The sequence below is a fragment of the Arachis hypogaea genome, chromosome 16, assembly GCF_003086295.3.
Source record: "Arachis hypogaea cultivar Tifrunner chromosome 16, arahy.Tifrunner.gnm2.J5K5, whole genome shotgun sequence".
NCBI lineage: Eukaryota > Viridiplantae > Streptophyta > Magnoliopsida > Fabales > Fabaceae > Arachis > Arachis hypogaea.
In genome coordinates, this window is record NC_092051.1 from 81873171 (window position 1) to 81884967 (window position 11797).

General features: G+C 36.9%; 1 non-coding gene across 1 annotated transcript; it reads right to left on the minus strand.

Annotated features, from left to right (window-relative positions):
* Window positions 1-3504: 3504 nt before the first annotated feature.
* On the minus strand, window positions 3505-3612 carry LOC112760794 (small nucleolar RNA R71). The gene has a single exon (XR_003181216.1). It is a non-coding gene; the product is annotated as a small nucleolar RNA R71 (small nucleolar RNA).
* Window positions 3613-11797: the final 8185 nt, after the last annotated feature.

The window sequence follows — 11797 nt, forward strand, 5'->3', positions numbered from 1 at the left end:
TGTTTAACTCCAAGGAAGACCTCTACACATGAAAGCTTCAATGCTCAGCCCAAGCACACACCAAGTGGGCTCGGAAGTAGATTTCTGCATCATTTACTCATCTCTGTAAACCCTAGTAACTAGTTTAGTATAAATAGAACTTTTTACTATTGTTTTTATATCTTATCTTTTGATCATTTTTAGATCTCTAGACCTCCAAGGGAGGCAGGCCACTCGGCCATGTCTACCCTATTTTCACTTATGTATTTTCAACGGTGGAGTTTCTACACCACATAGATTAAGGTGTGGAGCTTTGCTGTTCCTCATGAATTAATGCAAAGTACTATTGTTTTTCTATTCAATTCAAGTCTATTTCTTCTCTAAGATATTCATCTGCACACAAGAACATGATGAATGTGATGATTATGTTACGCTCATCACCATTCTCACTTATGAACGCGTGCCTGACAAACACTTCCATTCTACATGAAAGCAAGCTTGAATGCATATCTCTTAGCCTCCTGATTTATGATCAGAGTCTTCGTGGTATAGGCTAGAATTATTGGCGGCCATTCTTGAGATCCAGAAAGTCTAAACCTTGTCGTGGTATTCCGAGTAGGATCGGGGAAGGGGTAGCTGTGACGAGCTTCAAATTCGCGAGTGCTGGGCGTAGTGACAGACACAAAAGGATTACTGAATCCTATTCCAGTAGGATCGAAAACCGACAGATGATTAGCCGTGCGGTGATAGCGCATTTTGGACCATTTTCACTGAGAGGACGTGATGTAGACATTGACAACGGTGATGCCCAACATACAGCTTGCCATGGAAAGGAGTAAGAAGGATTGGATGAAAGCAGTAGGAAAGCAGAGGTTCAGAAGGAACAAAAGCATCTCCATATGCTTATCTGAAACACACAACAATGAATTACATAAGTATTTCTATCCTATTTTATATTTTAATTATATTTTAATTATCAAATCTCCATAACCAATTGAATCTACCTGACTGAGAGTTACAAGGTAACCATAGCTTGCTTCAAGCCGATAATCTCCGTGGGATCGACCCTTACTCACGTAAGGTTTATTACTTGGACGACCCAGTGCACTTGCTGGTTAGCTGTGCGAAGTTGTGACAAAGAACTAAGATTATGAACGTGCATATTAAGTTTTCAGCGCCGTTACCAAGGAATGAACGATCACGATTTTGCATGCCAAGTTTTTGATGCCGTTGCCGGGGATTGTTCGAGTTTGGACAACTGACGATTCATCTTGTTGCTCAGATTAGGTAATTTTATTTTAACTTTAAGCTTTTTGTTTTTGTTTTTATTTTCAAAAAAAATAAAAAAAAATTTAAAATAAATTATTCTATGGCTTCAGAATTTTTAAGAAGGAATTCTAGAATTTCATGGGAAATGTTGAATCCTGGCTGGCTGTAAAGTCATGTCTAAATTCTTTTGGACTGAGGCTTCTTCTTCACATGCTTGAACTATGTATGCTGAAGCTTGGCTGGCCATTGGCCATGTCTAGTGTTTTGGACTGGAGCTTTCACTGAAAGCTTGGCTGGCTAGTAAGCCATGTCTAATTCCTGGAACGGAGTTTTAGACTAACATTGCAAGATTCCTGGAATTCCTATTAAAAATTTTGAAATCCTTATTTTCCTTTTCAAAAGAATTTTCGAAAAATCCAAAAAAATTTATAAAATCATAAAATCAAAAATACTTTGATGTTTCTTGCTTGATTCTATTGTCTAATTGTAAGTTTGGTGTCAATTGCATGCTTTTAACTTTTCTTAAATTTTCAAAGAACACATGCATTGAGTTTCTTTCGTGTTCTTCATGATCTTCAAGTTGTTCTTGATGATTTTCTATGTTTGATCTTTAATTTTTCTTGTTCTTCATCTTTTCTTGTTTTTCATATGCATTTTCTAGTTATTAGTGTTTAAGGTTTGAAAATTTCTAAGTTTGGTGTCTTGCATGTTTTTCTTTTCTAAAAATTTTCAAAAATAAGTTCTTGGTGTTCATCTTGACATTCAAAGTGTTCTTGGTGTTCATCTTGACACTTAAAGTGTTCTTGCATGCATCATGTGTTTTGATCTTGAATTTTCATGTTTTGAGTCTTTTTTGTTGTTTTTCTCTCTCTTCTTAAAATTCAAAAATAAAAAAAATATCTTTCCCTTATCCTCTCATAAATTTTCAAAAATTTGGTTCGAGTTAGTCAAAAAGTTTTTAAATTTAATTGTTTCTTATGAGTCAAATCAAATTTTTAATTTAAAAATTCTATCTTTTTCAAAACTTTTTTTTTCAAAAATCAAATCTTTTTCATTTTTTTTCTTTCATAATTTCAAAATTTTCAAAATTTTTTTCTTATTTCCATTTCATATTTTCGAAATTAATGCTAACAATTAATGTGATTGATTCAAAAATTTTAAAGTTTGTTACTTGCCTATTAAGAAAGATTCCATCTTTAAATTTTAAAATCATATCTTTTTGTTTCTTGTTAGTCAAGTAATCAACTTCAATTTTCAAAATCAAATCTTTTTAATTTCCAATTCATATTTTTTTTCAAAATAAATTTCAATCACATCTTTTTTTTAAATCAATTTCAAAATCAATTTTCAAATCTTTTTCAATTAACCACTTAAATTTTTGTTTGATTTTAAAAGTTTTCTATTTCAATCATATCTTTTTCAAAACCACCTAACTAATTTTCTCTCTCTAATTTTCGAAAACTCCTTCCCGCTTTTTCAAAATTCTTTTTAATTAACTAATTGTTTTAAAATTTTAATTTAATTTTATTTCTCTTTTTTAATTTTTGAATTCTAATTAATATTTAAAATAAAAACAAAAATATTTTTATTTTATTTTAATTAATTTTCGAATTTTTCTCTTCTCCTTCTTCTATTCTCTTCTTCTTCTACTTACATATAGAAATCTCTATACTGTGACATAGAGGATTCCATATTTTCTGTTCTCTTCTTTTTCACATGAGCAGGAGCAAGGATAAGAACATTCTTGTTAAAGCTGATCCGGAACCTAAAAGGACTCTGAAGAGGAAGCTAAGAGAAGCTAAAACACAACACTCTGAAGAGAACTTTACTGAAATATTTGAAAAAGAAGTAGAGATGGCCGAAACCAATAACAATGGTGGAGGTGCAAGGAAGATGCTTAGCGACTTTACTGCACTAAATTCCAACTTACATGCAAGAAGTATCTCAATCCCTGCCATTGGAGCAAACAATTTTGAGCTAAAGCCTCAATTAGTTTCTCTGATGCAACAGAATTGCAAGTTTCATGGACTTCCATCAGAAGATCCTTTTCAGTTCTTAACTAAATTCTTGCAGATCTGTGATACTGTTAAGACCAATGGGGTTCATCCCGAGGTCTATAGGCTTATGTTTTTCCCGTTTGCTATAAGAGACAGAGCTAGAATATGGTTGGACTCTCAACCTAAAGATAGTCTGAACTCTTGGGATAAGCTGGTCACGGCTTTCTTAGCCAAGTTCTTTCCTCCTCAAAAGCTTAGCAAGCTTAGAGTGGATGTTCAAACCTTCAAACAGAAAGAAGGTGAATCCCTCTATGAAGCTTGGGAGAGGTATAAGCAACTGACCAAAAAGTGTCCTTCTGACATGCTTTCAGAATGGACCATCCTAGATATATTCTATGATGGTCTGTCTGAATTATCTAAGATGTCATTGGACCATTTTGCAGGTGGATCCATTCACCTAAAGAAAACACCTGCAGAAGCTCAAGAACTCATTGACATGGTTGCAAATAACCAGTTTATGTACACTTCTGAAAGGAATCCTGTGAGTAATTGGATGCCTCAGAGGAAGGGAGTTCTTGAAATCGATACTCTGAATGCCATATTGGCTCAGAATAAAATATTGACTCAGTAAGTCAATATGATCTTTCAGAGTCTGAATGGATTGCAAGCTGTATCCAACAGTACTAAAAAGACATCTTCTGAAGAAGAAGCTTATGATCCTGAGAACCCTGCAATAGCAGAGGTGAATTACATGGGTGAACCCTATGGAAACACATATAATCCCTCATAGAGAAATCATCCAAATTTCTCATGGAAGGATCAACAAAAGCCTCAACAAGGCTTTAATAATGGTGGAAGAAACAGGTTTAGCAATAGCAAGCCTTTCCCATCATCCACTCAGCAACAGACAGAGAATTCTGAGCAGAATCCATCTAACTTAGCAAATATAGTCTCTGATCTATCTAAGGCCACTCTAAGTTTCATGAATGAAACAAGGTCCTCCATAAGAAATTTGGAGGCACAAGTGGGCCAGCTGAGTAAAAGAGTCACTGAAACTCCTCCTAGTACTCTCACAAGCAATACAGAAGAGAATCCAAAAAGAGAGTGCAAGGCCATAACCTTACTTGGTGTGGTTGAACCCAAAGAGGAGGAGGAGGACATGAATCCTAGTGAGGAAGACCTCCTGGGACATTCAGTGACCACTAAGGAGTTTCCCTTTGAGGAACCAAAGGAATCTGAGGCTCATCTAGAGACCATAGAGATTCCATTAAACCTCTTTTTACCATTCATGAGCTCTGATGACTATTCATCTTCTGAAGAAGATGAAGACATTGCTGAAGAACAAGTTGCTCAATATTTAGGAGCAATCATGAAGCTGAACGCCAAATTATTTGGTAATGAGACTTGGGAGGATGAACCTCCATTGCTCATCAAGGAACTAAATGCCTTGGTTCAGCAAATTCTACCTCAAAAGAAACAGGATCCTGGTAAATTCCTAATTCCCTGTAACATAGGCACCATGACCTTTGAGAAGGCTCTGTGTGACCTGGGGTCAGGAATAAACTTAATGCCACTCTCTGTAATGGAGAAACTTAGGATCTTTGAGGTGCAAGTTGCTAGAATCTCTTTAGAGATGGCAGACAACTCAAGAAGATGAAGGTTGAAGGCCTTTACATCCCTGCTGATTTCATAATCCTAGACCCTGGGGAGGATGAGGATGAATCCATCATCCTTGGAAGATCCTTCCTAGCCACAGCAAGAGCTGTGATTGATGTGGACAGAGAAGAGTTGGTCCTTCAACTGAATAAGGATAACCTTATGTTTAAAACTCAAGGATCTCTTTCTGTAACCATGGAGAGTAAGCATGAAAAGCTTCTCTCACTGCAGAGTCAACTAAAGCCCCCACAGTCAAACTCTAAGTTTGGTGTTGGGAGGCCACAACCAAACTCTAAGTTTGGTGTTGAACCCCCACATTCAATGCTCTGAACATCTGTGAGGCTCCATGGGAGCTCACTATCAAGCTATTGACTTTAAAGAAGTGCTTGTTGGGAGGCAACCCAATGTTATTTAATTATATCTATTTATTTTCTATTGTTATTTTATGCTATTTTTAGGTTGATGATCATGTGGAGTCACAAAAACTACTAAAAAATCAAAAACAGAATGAAAAACAGCATAAAAAATAGCTCACCCTGGAGGAAGAGCTTACTGGCATTTAAACGCCAGTAAAAAGCATCAAACTGGCGTTTAACGCCAGAAAGAAGCATCAAGCTGGCGTTAAACGCCAGAAACAAGCACCAGACTGGCGTTTAACACCAAAAACAGGCAGCAGTCTAGCGTTAAACGCCAGTATTGCAAACAAAGGGCATTTTGCACGCTTAATTGGACCAGGGATGCTAAATCCTTGACCCCTCAGGATCTGTGGACCCCACAGGATCCCCCACAAGATCTGTGGACCCAACAGGATCCGCACCTACCCTAACTCTCTCTCTTCACACCTTTTCATAACCCTCTTCCCCAAATACCCTTCACCAATCACCTCAATCACTCTTCCCCATCACCTCTTAACCACTCACATCCATCCACTCTTCCCCATGAACCCCACATACCTCCAAAATTCAAATTCTTTTCCCTCCCAAACCCAACTCTAATGGCCGAACCCTAAACCTCCCCCCACTCCTATATAAACCCCTCATTCATACTCCATTTTCACACATTACAACCATCACTTCTCTCCCTTGGCTGAATACACCCTCTCCTTCCATCTCCTCCATTTTCTTTTTCTTCTACTACTTTCTTTCTTCTTTTGCTCGGGGACGAGCAAACATTTTAAGTTTGGTGTGGCAAAAGCATTGCTTTTTGTTTTTCCATAACAATTAATGGCACCTAAGGCCAGAGAAACCTCAAGAAAGAGGAAAGGGAAGGCAATTGCTTCCACCTCTGAGTCATGGAAGATGGAGAGATTCATCTCTAAGGTCCATCAAGACAACTTCTATGAAGTTGTGGCCAAGAAGAAAGTGATCCCTGAGGTTCCTTTCAAGCTCAAAAAGAGCAAATATCCGGAGATCAGACAAGAGATTAGAAGAAGAGGATGGAAAGTTCTCTCTAATCCTATTCAACAAGTCATGATCTTAATGGTTCAAGAGTTCTATGCAAACGCATGGATCACTAGGAACCATGATCAAAGTGTGAACCCGAATCCAAAGAATTGGCTTATCATGGTTCGGGGAAAATACTTAGATTTCAGTCCGGAAAATGTAAGGTTGGCGTTCAACTTGCCAATGATGCAAGAAAATGCACGCCCCTACACTAGAAGGGTCAATTTTGATCAAAGGTTGGACCAAGTCCTCATGGACATATGTGTGGAAGAAGCTTGAAAAATGGAAGATTGACGGTTTAGAATTCAGAATAAATTCCCGTTGCAAGTATAGTTTCTAAACTGAGCAATCGACCTTTCTTACAAACGTTTTGGTTGTCACAAGTAACAAACCTCTTTAAAATTGATAACCGAAGTATTTAAACCTCGGGTCGTCTTCTCAAGGAACTGCAGGGAGGTATGTTCTTATTATTGGTCATGAGTTTTGTAAATTGGGGTTTTGAAAGTAAGGAACAAATAATTTAAATGACAAATAAAATAAATAAACAACTGTAAAATAAACTCTTGGCAAGGTATGAAAATTCGGAAGTCCTATCCTAGTTGTCCTTATCAATGGTGATGAGAATTATATTTTGCTCTCCACTATGTCAACCTCTAACTATTAAGGTAAGTTGAGTGGGTAAATCAATTTAACGCCTAAAGTCCTAGTTAATTCCTAAGGAAAGACTAGAGTTAAAGGGATTTAAATCAATCAGCAAGGATATCAGTTATTAACCACGATGAGTTTGACAACTCAAGAGTTACCAATTAATCAACCAAAGCCAAAAGGGGAAAATCTAAATTATTAATGTAAATAAAGGAAAGCAGTCATAATTCTGAAATACCTCAAATTATATTAAATAGAAAATTAAATCTAAACATGAATGGTTCATAAGCCAAATTGGCAATAAAAGTAATTAAAGGATAACATTAAAATAACTAAAAGTAAAAGAGAAATATAAAGTAAAAGGAATGTTGAACCTGATGAAGAGTTGAAATTCTAAATCCTTTAAGAGGAATTCTAATCCTAAAAACCTAAGAGAGATGAGAGAACCTCTCTCTCTAAAAACTACATCTAAACTATGAAAAGTGAATAATTGAAGACATTATAATGAATGGATGCATTCCCCCACTTTATGACCTCTAATCTGTGCCTTCTGAACTTGGATCTGGGCCAAAAAGGGATTCAGAAATTGCTGGGAGCATTTTCTGTAATTTCTGATGCGTGGCGTCTGTCACGCGACCGCGTGGGTCACGCGGTCGCGTCATCTGGAGTTTTCCTTGTCACGCGTTCACTTCGGTCACGCGTACGCGTCATCTGTGTTCTGCTCTTAGCGTGCGTCCGCGTCAGTCACGCGTTCGCGTCACTGCCTTTTTCACGCTGGGCATGCGACCGTGTCGTCCATGCATTCGCGTCGCTGCCAGTTTCTTTAAAAACTCCATTTTATGCTCTCCTTCCATTTTTGTATGTTTCCTTTCCATCCTTTAAGTCATTCCTGCCTTAGAAGATCTGAAACTACTCAACACACAAATCACGGCATCGAATGGTAATAAAGGGTAATTAAAATAATTATTTTTAAAGCATAGGAAACGTGTTTTTCACATATATCACATAATAAGGAAGGGAAAGTAAAACCATGCAATTTACATGAATAAGTGGGTGAAGGGTTGAATAAATCACTTAAATTGAGCACAATATATATCATAAAACATGGGTTTATCAATTTTGAAGAACGGAAGATTGACGGTTTAGAATTTAGAATTCAGAATAAATTTCCGTCGCAAGTATAGTTTCTAAACCGAGCAATCGACCTTTCTTACAAACGTTTTGGTTGTCACAAGTAACAAACCCCTTTAAACTTGATAATCGAAGTATTTAAACCTCGGGTCGTCTTCTCAAGGAATTGCAGGGAGGTATGTTTTTATTATTGGTTATGAGTATTGTAAATTGGGGTTTTGAAAGTAAGGAACAAATAATTTAAATGACAAATAAAATAAATAAACAACTGTAAAATAAACTCTTGGCTAGGTATGAAAATTCGGAAGTCCTATCCTAGTAGTCCTTATCAATGGTGATGAGAATTATATTTTGCTCTCCACTAAGTCAACCTCTAATTATTAAGGTAAGTTGAGTGGGTAAATCAATTTAACGCCTAAAGTCCTAGTTAATTCCTAAGGAAAGACTAGAGTTATAGGGATTTAAATCAATCAGCAAGGATATCAGTTATTAATCACGGTGAGTTTGACAACTCAAGAGTTACCAATTAATCAACCAAAGCCAAAAGAGGAAAATCTAAATTATTAATGTAAATAAAGGAAAGCAGTCATAATTCTGAAATACCTCAAATTATATTAAATAGAAAATTAAATCTAAACATGAATGGTTCATAAGCCAAATTGGCAATAAAAGTAATTAAAGGATAACATTAAAATAACGGAAAGTAAAAGAGAAATATAAAGTAAAAGAAATGTTGAACCTGATGAAGAGTTGAAATTCTAAATCCTTTAAGAGGAATTCTAATTCTAAAAACCTAAGAGAGAGGAGAGAACCTCTCTCTCTAAAAACTACATCTAAACTATGAAAAGTCAATAATTGAAGACATTCTAATGAATGGATGCATTCCTCCACTTTATGACCTCTAATCTGTGCCTTCTAGACTTGGATCTGGGCGAAAAAGGGATTCAGAAATCGCTGGGAGTGTTTTCTATAATTTCTGGTGCGTAGCGTCTGTCACGTGTCCGCGTGGGTCATGCGGTCACGTCATATGGAGTTTTCCTTGTCACGCATTCGCTTCGATCATGAGTACGCGTCATCTGTGTTCTGCTCTTGGCGCGTGTCCGCGTCAGTCACTCGTTCGCGTCGCTGCCTTTTTCGCGCTGGGCATGCAACCGTGTCGTCCATACGTTCGCGTCGCTGCCAGTTTCTTCAAAAACTCCATTTTGTGCTTTCCTTCCATTTTTGTATGTTTCCTTTCCATCCTTTAAGTCATTCCTGCCTTAGAAGATCTGAAACTACTCAACACAGAAATCACGGCATCGAATGGTAATAAAGAGTAATTAAAATAATTATTTTTAAAGCATAGGAAACATGTTTTTCACATATATCACATAATAAGGAAGGGAAAGTAAAACCATGCAATTTACATGAATAAGTGAGAAGACCGGACAATATATATCATAAAATATGGGTTTATTAGAGCTCAATGGAAAGTTGACTCAAGAGGCAAGCTGGTTCAATTGAGAAGACCGGACCTTAAGCCTGTAGCTAGAGGATGGTTGGAGTTCATCCAACGCTCAATTATTCCTACTAGCAACCGGTCTGAAGTTACTGTAGACCGAGCCATCATGATCCATAGTATCATGATTGGGGAAGAAGTGGAAGTTCAAGAGATTATACCTCAAGAACTCTATAAGGTGGCTGACAAGTCTTCCACTTTGGCAAGGTTAGCCTTTCCTCACCTCATTTGCCACCTCTGCAATTCGGCTGGAATTGACATAGAGGGAGACATCCTCATTGATGAGGACAAGCCCATCACAAAGAAAAGGATGGAACAAACAAGAGATCATGGACCTCAACAAGAGCATGAGGAAATCCCTCACCATGAAATCCTTGAGATGCTTCAAGGGATGCACTTCCCTCCACAAAACTATTGGGAGCAAATAAACACTTCCCTAGCAAAATTAAGTTCCAACATGGGACAACTAAGGATGGAGCACTAAGAGCACTCCATCATCCTCCATGAGATTAGAGAAGATCAAAGAGCTATAAGGGAGGAGCAACAAAGACAAGGAAGAGACATAGAGGAGCTCAAGAGCACCATTGGTCCTTCAAGAAAAGGAAGATGCCACCCTCACTAAGGTGGACCCGTTCCTTAATCTCCTTGTTCTTATTTTCCTGTTTTTCGTTTACTATGCTTCATGTTTATTTATGTTTGTGTCTTTATTAGATGATCATTAGTGTTTAAGTGTCTATGTCTTAAAGCTATGAATATCCTATGAATCCATCACCTCTCTTAATTGAAAACTGTTCTAAAAAAAAAAGAACAAGAAGTACATGGTTTCGAATTCATCCTTGAAACTAGTTTAATTATTTTGATGTGGTGACAATACTTTTTGTTTTCTGAATGAATGCTTGAACAGTGCATATGTCTTTTGATATTGTGGTTTATGAATGTTAAATATGTTGGCTCTTGAAAGAATGATGAAAAAGGAGAAATGTTGTTGATAATCTGAAAAATCATAAAATTGATTCTTGAAGCAAGAAAAAGCAGTGAATACAAAAGCTTGCAAAAAAAAAGAGAAGAGAAAAGAAAAAATGGCGAAAAAAAAAAGAAAAAGCAAGCAGAAAAAGCCAAAAGCTCTTTAAACCAAAAGGCAAGAGCAAAAAGCCAATAGGCCTTAAAACCAAAAGGCAAGGGTAATAAAAAGGATCCAAGGATTTGAGCATCAGTGGATAGAAGGGCCTAAAGGAATAAAATCCTGGCCTAAGCGGCTAAACCAAGCTGTCCCTAACCATGTGCTTGTGGCGTGAAGGTCTCAAGCTAAAAGCTTGAGACTGAGCGGTTAAAGTCAAGTTCCAAAGAAAAAAAAAGAGTGTGCTTAAGAACCCTAGACACCTCTAACTGGGGACTTTAGCAAAGCTGAGTCACAATCTGAAAAGGTTCACCCAGTTATGTGTCTATGGTATGTATGTATCCGGTGGTAATACTGGAAAACAGAGTGCTTAGGGCCACGGCCAAGACTCATAAAGTAGCTGTGTTCAAGAATCAACATACTGAACTAGGAGAATCAATAACACTATCTAAATTCTAAGTTCCTATAGATGCCAATCATTCTGAACTTTAATGGATAAAGTGAGATGCCAAAACTATTCAAGAGGCAAAAAGCTACTAGTCCCACTCATTTGATTGGAGCTAAGTTTCATTGATATTTTGGAATTTATAGTATATTCTCTTCTTTTTATCCTATTTTATTTTCAGTTTCTTGGGGACAAGCAACAATTTAAGTTTGGTGTTGTGATGAGCGGATAATTTATACGCTTTTTGGCATTGTTTTTACATAGTTTTTAGTATAATTTAGTTAGTTTTTAGTATATTTTTATTAGTTTTTAAATAAAAATCACATTTCTATACTTTACTATGAGTTTGTGTGTTTTTCTGTGATTTCAGGTATTTTCTGGTTGAAATTGAGGGACTTGAGCAAAAATCTAATTCAGAGGCTGAAGAAGGACTACAGATGCTGTTGGATTCTAACCTCCCTGCAATCAAAGTGGATTTTCTGGAGCTAAAGAAGTTCCAATGGCACGCTTTCAATTACGTTGGAAAGTAGACATCCAGGGCTTTCCAGCAATATATAATAGTTCATACTTTGCTCGAGTTTAGATGACGCAAACTGGCGTTCAACGCCAGCTTTCTGC